The sequence below is a fragment of the Betta splendens genome, chromosome 19 (genome assembly GCF_900634795.4).
Source record: "Betta splendens chromosome 19, fBetSpl5.4, whole genome shotgun sequence".
NCBI classification, from domain to species: domain Eukaryota; kingdom Metazoa; phylum Chordata; class Actinopteri; order Anabantiformes; family Osphronemidae; genus Betta; species Betta splendens.
The window spans coordinates 14,909,006-14,918,944 of record NC_040898.2 but is presented as its reverse complement, the minus strand read 5'-3'; the positions used below and the strand labels follow the sequence as shown (position 1 = coordinate 14,918,944).

The 9,939-nt window shown below is 39.8% G+C and overlaps 2 long non-coding RNA genes across 2 annotated transcripts; one reads left to right on the top strand and one right to left on the bottom strand.

Moving 5' to 3' along the window:
- The first annotated feature begins 1,379 nt into the window (after window positions 1-1,379).
- Window positions 1,380-8,945, top strand: LOC121201876 (uncharacterized). Its single transcript, XR_005897058.2, has 3 exons — window positions 1,380-4,800; window positions 5,467-7,041; window positions 7,171-8,945. It is a non-coding gene; the product is annotated as an uncharacterized LOC121201876 (long non-coding RNA).
- LOC129603418 (uncharacterized) lies at window positions 7,902-9,864 on the bottom strand. The gene is made up of 3 exons (XR_008693257.1): window positions 8,939-9,864; window positions 8,224-8,330; window positions 7,902-8,036 (listed from the first exon to the last, which is right to left on the bottom strand). It is a non-coding gene; the product is annotated as an uncharacterized LOC129603418 (long non-coding RNA).
- Between the last annotated feature and the right edge of the window lie 75 nt (window positions 9,865-9,939).

Below are 9,939 nucleotides of genomic sequence, written 5' to 3'. Positions count from 1 at the left end.
GGATCGTAGACGTATGGTTCTACTACGCTACGACTCAGCTGGCTAATGTTGTGCAGTTCTGTAGTGGGTCTTCTTCTTCTGTGGAGGATTGCGGTGGATTGCGTTCTCAATGTCGCACTACTACGATTTTAATTTTGTCTAAAACTTGATTACTTCTGTTCAAGTTGTTTAACGTCAGCCTTCAGGTAAGTCAAAACCTCTCAGTTATGTGTGAATATCATTCAAAAAAACAGCTGCAGAGGTCAGAGTACGTGCTGTATCATTTTATGATGAGTTTTATTGTCTTTTACTCCTTTACAGAAAGCAACACAATCAGAGTAAAGTTCATTTCCTGAACAGATAAAGAGCTGACCCAGCTCGAAGGCCAACTGTTAAATCAAACCGTTAAAAGAAGCAGATTTCTGAAAAATGGACTATAATCCAAGAAAAAGAAAGAGGAGCAAGGAATTACCACTTGAGTTTTCTGATCTGATAAAACAGTCATTTCTGCTAAAGTGTAATATCAAGGAAGCAAGAGTTCAGCAAGTTTTACATGGACTTCTTAACAAGGCAGGTAACATAAAGGAAAGAAAGAAGGAAGCAGCGGAAGAAGAAGATCGGCATGCTGCCTTGGCAGCATGTTTTCAAGAATTAGCAGAAGATATGGAAGCGTATATAGCAGCAGAAGCAGCAGTGTCAGCAGCCGCAGCCGTCTTATCGTCATCATTATCATCAGCAGCAAAAGCTGCAGCATCAGCTGCAGCAGCAGCCGCAGCAGCCACAGCAGATACATCAGCAGCCAAAGCCGCAGCCACAGCAGCAGCAGCAGCAGATGCAGCAGCAGCAGATGCAGCAGCAGCAGCAGCCTTAGCATCATCATCATCAGTAGCAGCAGCAGCAGATGCATTATCAGTCCTTTATTATAAAATAAGGTCTCTAACCCAAGACAAAAAAAGAACAAAGAATATCAACCCTTTTCTGTTCTGAGAATCCGTATACAGTACTTTCTGAAAAATTGTAATAACAAGGAAGAAAGACTTCAACATGTTTTAGATGAACTTTGTCATAGTGCAGATAACATAGGAGACATCACATAACAGCAATGCCCGGTGGCTGATGAACTGCATGTATCAGCAGAAACAAACAAGCTACTAGTGGATGGAACTTTAAGAAAGGAAGGCCGGATACTCCTGATCCTGAAGGACCCCCAGAAGGGAGCCGTCACCATCCAACTACTGCCCAATAACCTGCCACTGCACAACATGGAAGCTCCTGTCAGGCATCATAGCAGCCCAGATAGGCAGGCAGATGGACCAATACATGAGCAGTGCCCAGAAAGGATTTGGTAGTAAAACCAGGGGGGAAAAACACCAGCTACTGGTAGACAAAGCAATGGAAGGTTTACAAAATGATTGATTCTATTCTATTCTATTTTCCTAGAAATATTGGATTATTGGAGATGCTAAATTTACAAACAAAACATTTAATAGAATCACTAAGCAATATCTTAATTGAAGTTTTTAGGAGTGTATTACTGTCCATGGATTTGCGATTTTGAAGAGATCTCTTCCATATAACAATTTAGATGGGATAATTTTTTGTGACTATACATGACTTTTTGACTTGGACTTCTGACTGCAACACAGACTTGATTTTTATTTTGTTTCATTTATTTAACTTAATCATACTCTGTGAAAGTCTCATTTAACAAACAGAAACAAACAGATGTTTCTTTCTAAGAGTTATAGAAGGTGCTACTGAATTCAGTGTACATACAGTATATAGTTTTGTTCTTCTTTTGGGGATTTTTTTGATTGTTTTATATGCTTTTGTTTGTTTTAACCTCAGATTATCTGCAGTAAAATGAGTTTTCTAATGAGATGCTTTATACAGATGTTTGAAGGACCACGGTATACAATTATTTCTGTTCTTGTCATTTTCAATCCATATCATCTTTGTGAAATCAGGTTTTGATGAAGGGTGAACCTGGGTTAATCCAGGTACACATGCTACAGTAACATCTCTTTTCTTTTTAGCACAATTGACTCATGGGTTAAATCCATGTATCAAAAGAGAGGAGGTCGAAATATTTGTTTGTGATTTTTACATTTTTTGTGTTTTGAAAGTGGTTCTGATTTCTCATCCAATATTAAGAGTTGAAAAAGACTGAATATCATTGATGTTAACCTAGACAATTTCTTCTGAGAATGATAGCGTTGGTTTCTAGATGACAATCAAAACTGGATTAAAAATACATTCAAATCAAATTAAATCTTAAAATTGGGGCCAATGACACAAATGCAAATATACGAAGCCACATTATCAATCAGTCAAAAACATAAAATAAAAATAAGTCTCAAGGTACTGTTTACCAGGAACTATTTAACACCTGTAACCTCCAAAGCAAAGGTTTGAAAAGGTGAATGATTAGATCCTTCAAAATGATTGGTTTTGAAGTAAACAGAAGTCTATTGTTTATTGATGTTCATTTTATTCAAATTCCTTAAAAATGCATTTTTATAATGTTTGACTACAGTAACAACATGGTTACTGGAGACTGGAGACTATTCCACAATAGCTTTTAGAACAGTTTTTGCTTTTACTTTGAACATGTTTTATATTTTATGAAACGTTTCCTGTTTCACACTGTAAGAAACTGTTCTTCTATTTCTATTTTTCTAACACTAACACTTACTAACACTAACATCTAACTATCATCAGCTGCTACTGCTTTGTGTCATTGATGATGTCATTTATGTCCAGGGTGTAACAGGGTGCTTTTAGTTTTCTTGTTACAGTTTTATACTTTTAAGCTTCCCTTGACGATTCTCCCCCTGAAAGCAGGAGATGACCTGACCTACTGTTTTGGACCACAGATGACTAGAAAGTTGATGAAAGCGTCATCAGCGATGCTTCTGCTAGGGCGGAATTGCTGACTGTGGAAGTCAGTGGAACATCAACTTCAACTGCTTAAATGTCTACAGAGTGGGAAACAAATCAACATAAAAACAACGAAGGACAACAGAGATGGAATTAACAGAAGAGCAGCATCGGAAACTCCTTAAACAGAACGGGTTTAAGGAATCTTCTTGTGAGTAGGGAAACCATGTTTCCCTCTATAAATGTAGACGAGCAACAACAGAACATCAATGACTTAAAAGGGAGACACACAGTAAATGGACAATAACTTCAAATGTTGACAATAATTTCCCTTGTTTGTATGTTTGACACTTAGTGTCAAAAAGGGAGGAATGTGGGATATTTTGTGTTTGTCATGAGAGGCTGTGCCTCTGGTTGAGGGTTGTTCCTGGGGGGTCATCAAGCATTTGGTTATCAAATGGTGGAGTTTTCACTGTAGTGACCACGGGAACATGCACTCATGTATATCAAAGACCAGTCAACAGCTCATGTGGGGGTTTGTAACAGGGTATAAATACAGGTCTTGTGTCCTCAGTCCTTCAGTGGATAGATTGTACATAGTGAGATGTGCCTTATGTCTTAGATGTAATTGTGATCCACTCCGTGTCGACATGAGAGTAAACTTTGAGATGGTTCATCACACTGATGATCTCTGGTTGATTTCTTTATAAGAAGATTTCCACAACACACATCACACTAGTGATGGGAAGTCCGGCTCTTTTTACAGATTCGGCTCTTTTGGCTTGGCTCTCTTTAATGAGCCGCCACTTGTGGCTCCCAGTCTGCTCTTAAATTATTATCACTTTGCACCTTAAATTTTAGCTGAATTTAGCAATTATAAATAGTTTGTCTGTTTCATAAGCCTTTTTATTTTTTTATTTTTTTTTTTATTATTTATTTTAATGCAGTTTTTAAAATGCAATAAAAAAAATACACAGTCACTTCTGTTTAACATTTTAATCAAACCTTTGGGTATTAACATTAAAACACTTTAAATAATAATGTTTAGTGGAGGTTGACAGATATTTTTATTTTAATAATATTTTATCTAATAACAGTTAAGTCTGCACTCAGGTTTGCCGTCTCCAGTTTCATTGAAATGCACCCTGATGCTGCTTCTTATTCGGTTGTCGGTCGGTTGTTGGAAAAAATGGTGCGCCCATAAAAGCAGTCCCCCGTTTGTATGGATTTTCAGAAGAATCGGACAATGGCGGCGGAAGATTTGCAGTCGTCTCTTCTCGTTTGCTACGAAGCATCGGCTCTTTGGTGAACGACGCATCACTGCAGGTACATGACACCCAAGGACACACCCTACCTGCTGGCAGTGGAACTGTTACACAACAACCCCGCAACAGTGAGGAGGAGCCGAGGGCGCGTTCACAGCGACTCATCTACAGGTGGGAGCAGAAACATCCGCTTTGTTCATTTAGAAGTTGAACAGCTCCAGCTTCTTCTGCAGCTGCACAACAGACAGGGCTGAAAAACAGAAGAAGAGTCATTTATGGATGGAGAAAAAGCTGAGTAGATAAGAAAAACAACGGAAGCAGCAGAGGAAGATGAGGAAAAGGAAGAGAAACCATCATCCTCTGCTTTCATTCCCAAGTGGCCTGGCATGAGGACCCACCATCGCCCCTTCATTTCTGTGGAAAATCACCACAGACTGAGCAGATGCAATGAGCTGACACGCAGCTCTGGATCCCACACGGTCTCAAGACGGTTTGGACACATCTTTAAAATAACAAGAAGAACACGGCACACCAGGAACTAAACTAAAGATGTTCATAATACAGCTGGATTCTAGGTAACTCCAGAGAAAGAAACTGTGGGAGCCTCAACGAGGACACACAGGATTTAAAAAAACTGTCTAAAGCCTGATTTCTTGTGTTCTACATCAGCCTTCAGGTAAGTAAAAACCTGATACCAGTTGTTATGGGAAAAATTGTCTCTTCCTTATTTCTATGCAGTTATTGTATGATTTATGACTTATGTTCTGCAATTAATATCTTATGTTTTGTCTTACTGTATGCATTTGACATTTCACCTAGATTGTTCAATGGTTGTCTCTGCCTGATAGACTCTCAACTCTAGCTCCCAAACCCAAGGTCGGGGAGTTGTGTCTCTGTCTGTTGAGACTTGGTGCTCCTTTCTCACAGATAGTTGGACGTCAGCAATGCAGGTGTGAGAATGTAAATATCTTCACACACACTGCGACAGGGAGGAGATGGTGCATGTAATTTGATTGGGTTAGAAAGACATTCCACCCTAGTCGGACAGAGAAGCTAAAAGGCAGAAGCAACTTGAGGATCGTGGGCTCTTTGCATCACACCTTCGTGGTGTGTGCACTGATCTCCCCAGCTGGTTTTTGGTTTGTTGATGTGCACGATCAACATCCATGCTTTTGATTTGCTTTCCCCATTATTTTTATTTTCTTTATTATTTCAATAAATCACACAAAAGGACAACTCTCTCTCATCTACTTCTTTATGGAAAATTTCCACCACACAGTCTAAGAAGCTGCTGCAGAGGTGTATTATTTAACGAGTTTTATTGTCTTTTACTACTTTACAGAAAACAACTTGAGCAGAGTAAAGTCCATGCCCTGAACGGGTGAAAAGTTGACCCATTCATTGGAAAAGCTCACCAACGGTTAAATGAACCCGGTCAAAGTACCGGTTTTATGAGAAATGGCCTCTAATCCAAGACAAAGGGGGAGCGGGGATCTTCAACCTCTGTTTTTTGATTTGAGAATTCATGTACAGTCATTTCTGAAACAGTCTAATGACAAAGAAACAACCAACTGTCACAAGGTTTGTGCTGTTCATTTCTGCTCCTATTAATTCATTTAATAAAAGCTTCAGGAGACACGGCTCAGCTGTAAACTGGAAGAACGTTGACTTCAGGTGAACCACAGGCGACATGTGCTGTTTGTCATTTAACTATGTTCCATACTTTTAATCCAACAACAGTAATAGTAATAATAACAGGTTGTAAAAGGCGTCTGACGGACTTTTTTTGATTGAACACTGTTTATATAGAGTAGATCAGCTTAATAACAGCTTTACTCCATGTGTTAGAACGTGGGGAGCGAGGCCTGTACAGGTGACATCCAAACGACTGGTGCCTTTTTCAGTGAGTGAACACTGAGACTCCCCCTGAATAAAAAGCCTTAAAGTGTCTCAGCAAGTGTTGGCTGGATAAAAGAGAATTCAGGTCCAACAGCTGGACTGAAACCCAGAGGTGGCTGAAAAAGACTCTCTGCTCTCTAAGACAGGACGCGTCGCCACGGCGACCTTGTCTGTGACCTGTAATTCCATCAGCGCCGCCGTTTGTTTGTAGCAGCACCTGGAGAAAAACACATTCTGCAGCGAGATGAAATGCTGAAACATTTAGAACGTAACAGGACGTAGCTGAAGAACTGACTGTACAGATACACCTGAAGAGACGCATGTTCTCATTACTGTCCTGTAAACAAGATTCAAATAACAATACTGTCAGTGCTCTTCAGCATTCAGTTATTAATGACCTGAATATCTGGTTATTAAAACCAGAAGAACAGACGTCTATAGAGAAGAAGCTGAAGAGAAACGGAAGCAGCGGCGGAAGAGGAGGAAACGATTATCCTTTACTTTTATTCCCCACCATCACCATCACATTTGAGCCACAAACAATCATGGCTTTTACAGTCTTTCACGCATGGGACTCAGTCAGTGACTTCACATGTGACCGGCAGCGGTCAGAACACGTTTAACGCGTGCGATCGGAGAGGGTTTGTTCTATGCGGTCAGTTACTATTACAGGAAACACAGTAATCACTACATCTGAGGAGTGTGGACGGTGCGTCTTTATTGAAAAAAGTCCCACTGAAAACGTCCTCGCGTCCTCTTATTGAGAAACACTGCTATAGACTGAGCAGAAGCAGTGGACAGGAAACGCAGCTCTGGATTCCACACGGTCCCAAGACAGGCTAGACAAGAAACACATGGTTTAAGTAACAAGAAGAACACGGAAAACCAGTAACTAAACTCATAAATACGACTGGACTCGTATTGGACTGGACTCAAAGCAGCAGAACTAAGAGGACCTGAATTGTGTCCAAATAAATTTTTAAATCTTCTGTTCTACACGTTTAACATCTGCCTTCAGGTAAGTACAAACCTCTCAGCTATCAGTTGATACCAGTCTAAGAAGCTGCTGTAGTGGTCAGAGTACACGCTTTCATGTTTACGTGTACATTTATCATTATATGACTGTTTTTATTGTCTTTTACTACAGAAAACCTGAGCACAATAACGTTCATGTCCTGAACAGGTGAAAACTGACCCATCCGTTGGAGGAGCTCACAGACCAACTGCTAAATGAACTCTAAAAGAGCTAGTTTCTGATAAGTAATGGCCTCTGAACTAAGTGAAAGAAGGAGCAGCAAGGAACCTCCACTAATCTTCCTTTCTGAGGAAGATTCTGAGGAAGATTCTAAGCAAGTAATCTTCCTTTCTGAGGAAGATTTTGAGGTAGATTTTACGCACGTTTATGCTCTCAGACGTGAGAGCTCTGAAACGTATTACAGTCTTAGCTCTGACAGTCCAATAGCCAACCTTGAATGTGTAGTTGGGGAAACAGAAGATTACATTAAGATAAGGAAAGTGTACACAAAAAAAGAGAGATTACTATTCGCTGCTGCAGGGTTGGGACTAGTCCTTAAACTGGCCTCTGGACCAACTGGAGGTTACCCTTTTACAGCCGGAGTCACTATAAAAGTTATTAGAGCTCTAGGTGTTTTTATCACAAATACTGTAAAGTCAATATATGATTATTTGTGAAGTTAAAATGAATTTCTGGTGAAACCACTGGTTGATGAGCGACGGCCTGGTGTCAAATATCATTAATATAAAAGATATTTGTACATTTTTTTGTTTTGTTTTTTTGAATTTTTTGTTTGCTATGAACAAAATGCTATGAGCAAAAATGTGCATTTGTTTAAACCTGTATTGACACTAACGATAAATGTTGGTTAGGGACTGAGCAACAACAGTTAAGTGTAAACATACCAGTGACCTTGTGTTTGTGTTTTATGGGTCAGACCTCAGGATGATTTGCATCTTTCTAATCCTACATCTCAACTCAGCCTCATTATCTCTTGTCTGTGGAAACACAGAAGATGATAATGATGGTAAAGTGTTTGTATTAAGAATCCTCAGACTTCAGGTACAAGTCAGAGTCCTGTCATCTCCACAGGTTCTCTGATTATGAGAACTTGTGCTGAAACCAAGCAACTCTGTTAAGTTAACAATCGGTGCAAAATGAATAAGCGGGGATGAACCTCCCAACCTTGATATTAGCAGCATCACACTCTAACCAGAAGAAGTCGTCAGCTGTGAACAAGAGGCTCAGAGCAGGATGTACTTCCTCAGGTCCTTCAGGTCTGCAGCTCCATGCTGGGAATGAGCAGAGGTGGACAAACAGTCAGTTGATGTTTGATGATTAAGATGATTATTAATAATACAACAGTCTGACTATGTTTGAATGATTAGTAATTTTTAATACACGTAATAGTTTGTGAACTTGTAATCAGGGTGAAATAAAGTTTAGTGTTTGAGTGCAGGATTCAGGTGCAGGTCTTGCAAATATGAGTGCTCAAGCTACAAGTTTGAAATGTTGTGGGCAAATTGAAGTTTAATGAACCAGTGTCATTGGAAAGTACGAGAACGGCCAAAAGAGGACAGAAAACGCTGTTGATCAAAGTGAGACAAGGAATAGATCACGTGTACATGATGTGTTGTCATTGGTGATGTGGATCACGCTGTAAAGGGACCAGTCAGATGATGGGACGTGTAAAAGGTGATAGTAAAAACGTTAAACTAAGCACGATGGGCAGAAAATGTGGATAAAACCCCAGGTTTTGTCTGGTGGGAAAAAGAGGAAAGAAACAGACACCACGGCAGAAACAGCTGCCACAGGCAGCCGTTCATCCAGGCACGATGAGCATCATGGAGAAAATCAAGTTCAGAGCCGAGACCATTCTGGAAGGAGACTCTCAACCAACCGTCGACACATCTTTGACTCATCAACTCTCCAGCAGCCTCGAACTTCCACAGACGAAGGGGTTGAGACAGGCCATAGACATAGGGAGAGAAGGAACATGTTTTATTGACTGTATTTGGATTTTGAGATTTTAATCAATCGTCATCCCTTTTCTTTCTGTCTGTTTAGCTTAATCAAGAGTGATGTGAATATTTGTTTTTTTTTGTATACTGTACATAGTTTGTCAAACTGACCTCAACAATCAAAATGTTGCTGTATTAAAGGTAAAAGTTTTCCTTCAAGGACACTATGTGTTGTAATCATTAACAACGCTCAATCCCACTCTGGCTCTTAACAGTTCAGACAGAGACTAAAACTTCTTACAATTATAAATAGTTTGTCTGTTTCTAAGCATTTGTTTATTATGTGTTTTCAAAGTTTTAAACTTTTTTAAAAGCCTTATTTTAATGCAGTTTTTAAAATGCAATTAAAAAAATACACAGTCACTTCTGTTTAACATTTTAATCAAACCTTTGGGTGTTAACATTAAAACACTTTAAATAATAATGTTTAGTGGAGGTTGACAGATATTTTTATTTTAATAATATTTTATTTAATAATATTTAAGTCTGCACTCAGGTTTGCCGTCTCCAGTATCATTGAAATGCACTCAGATGCTGCTTCTTATTCGGTTGTCGGTCGGTTGTTGGAAAAAATGGTGCGCCCATAAAAGCAGTCCCCCGTTTGTATGAATTTTCAGAAGAATCGGACAATGTCGGCGGAAGATTTGCAGTCGTCTCTTCTCGTTTGCTACGAAGCATCGGCTCGTTGGTGAACGACGCATCACTGCAGGTACATGACACCCAAGGACACACCCTACCTGCTGGCAGTGGAACATGTTACACAACAACCCCGCAACAGTGAGGAGGAGCCAAGGGCGGGTTCACAGCGACTCATCTACAGGTGGGAGCAGAAACATCCGCTTTCTTCATTTAGAAGTTGAACAGCTCCAGCTTCTTCTGC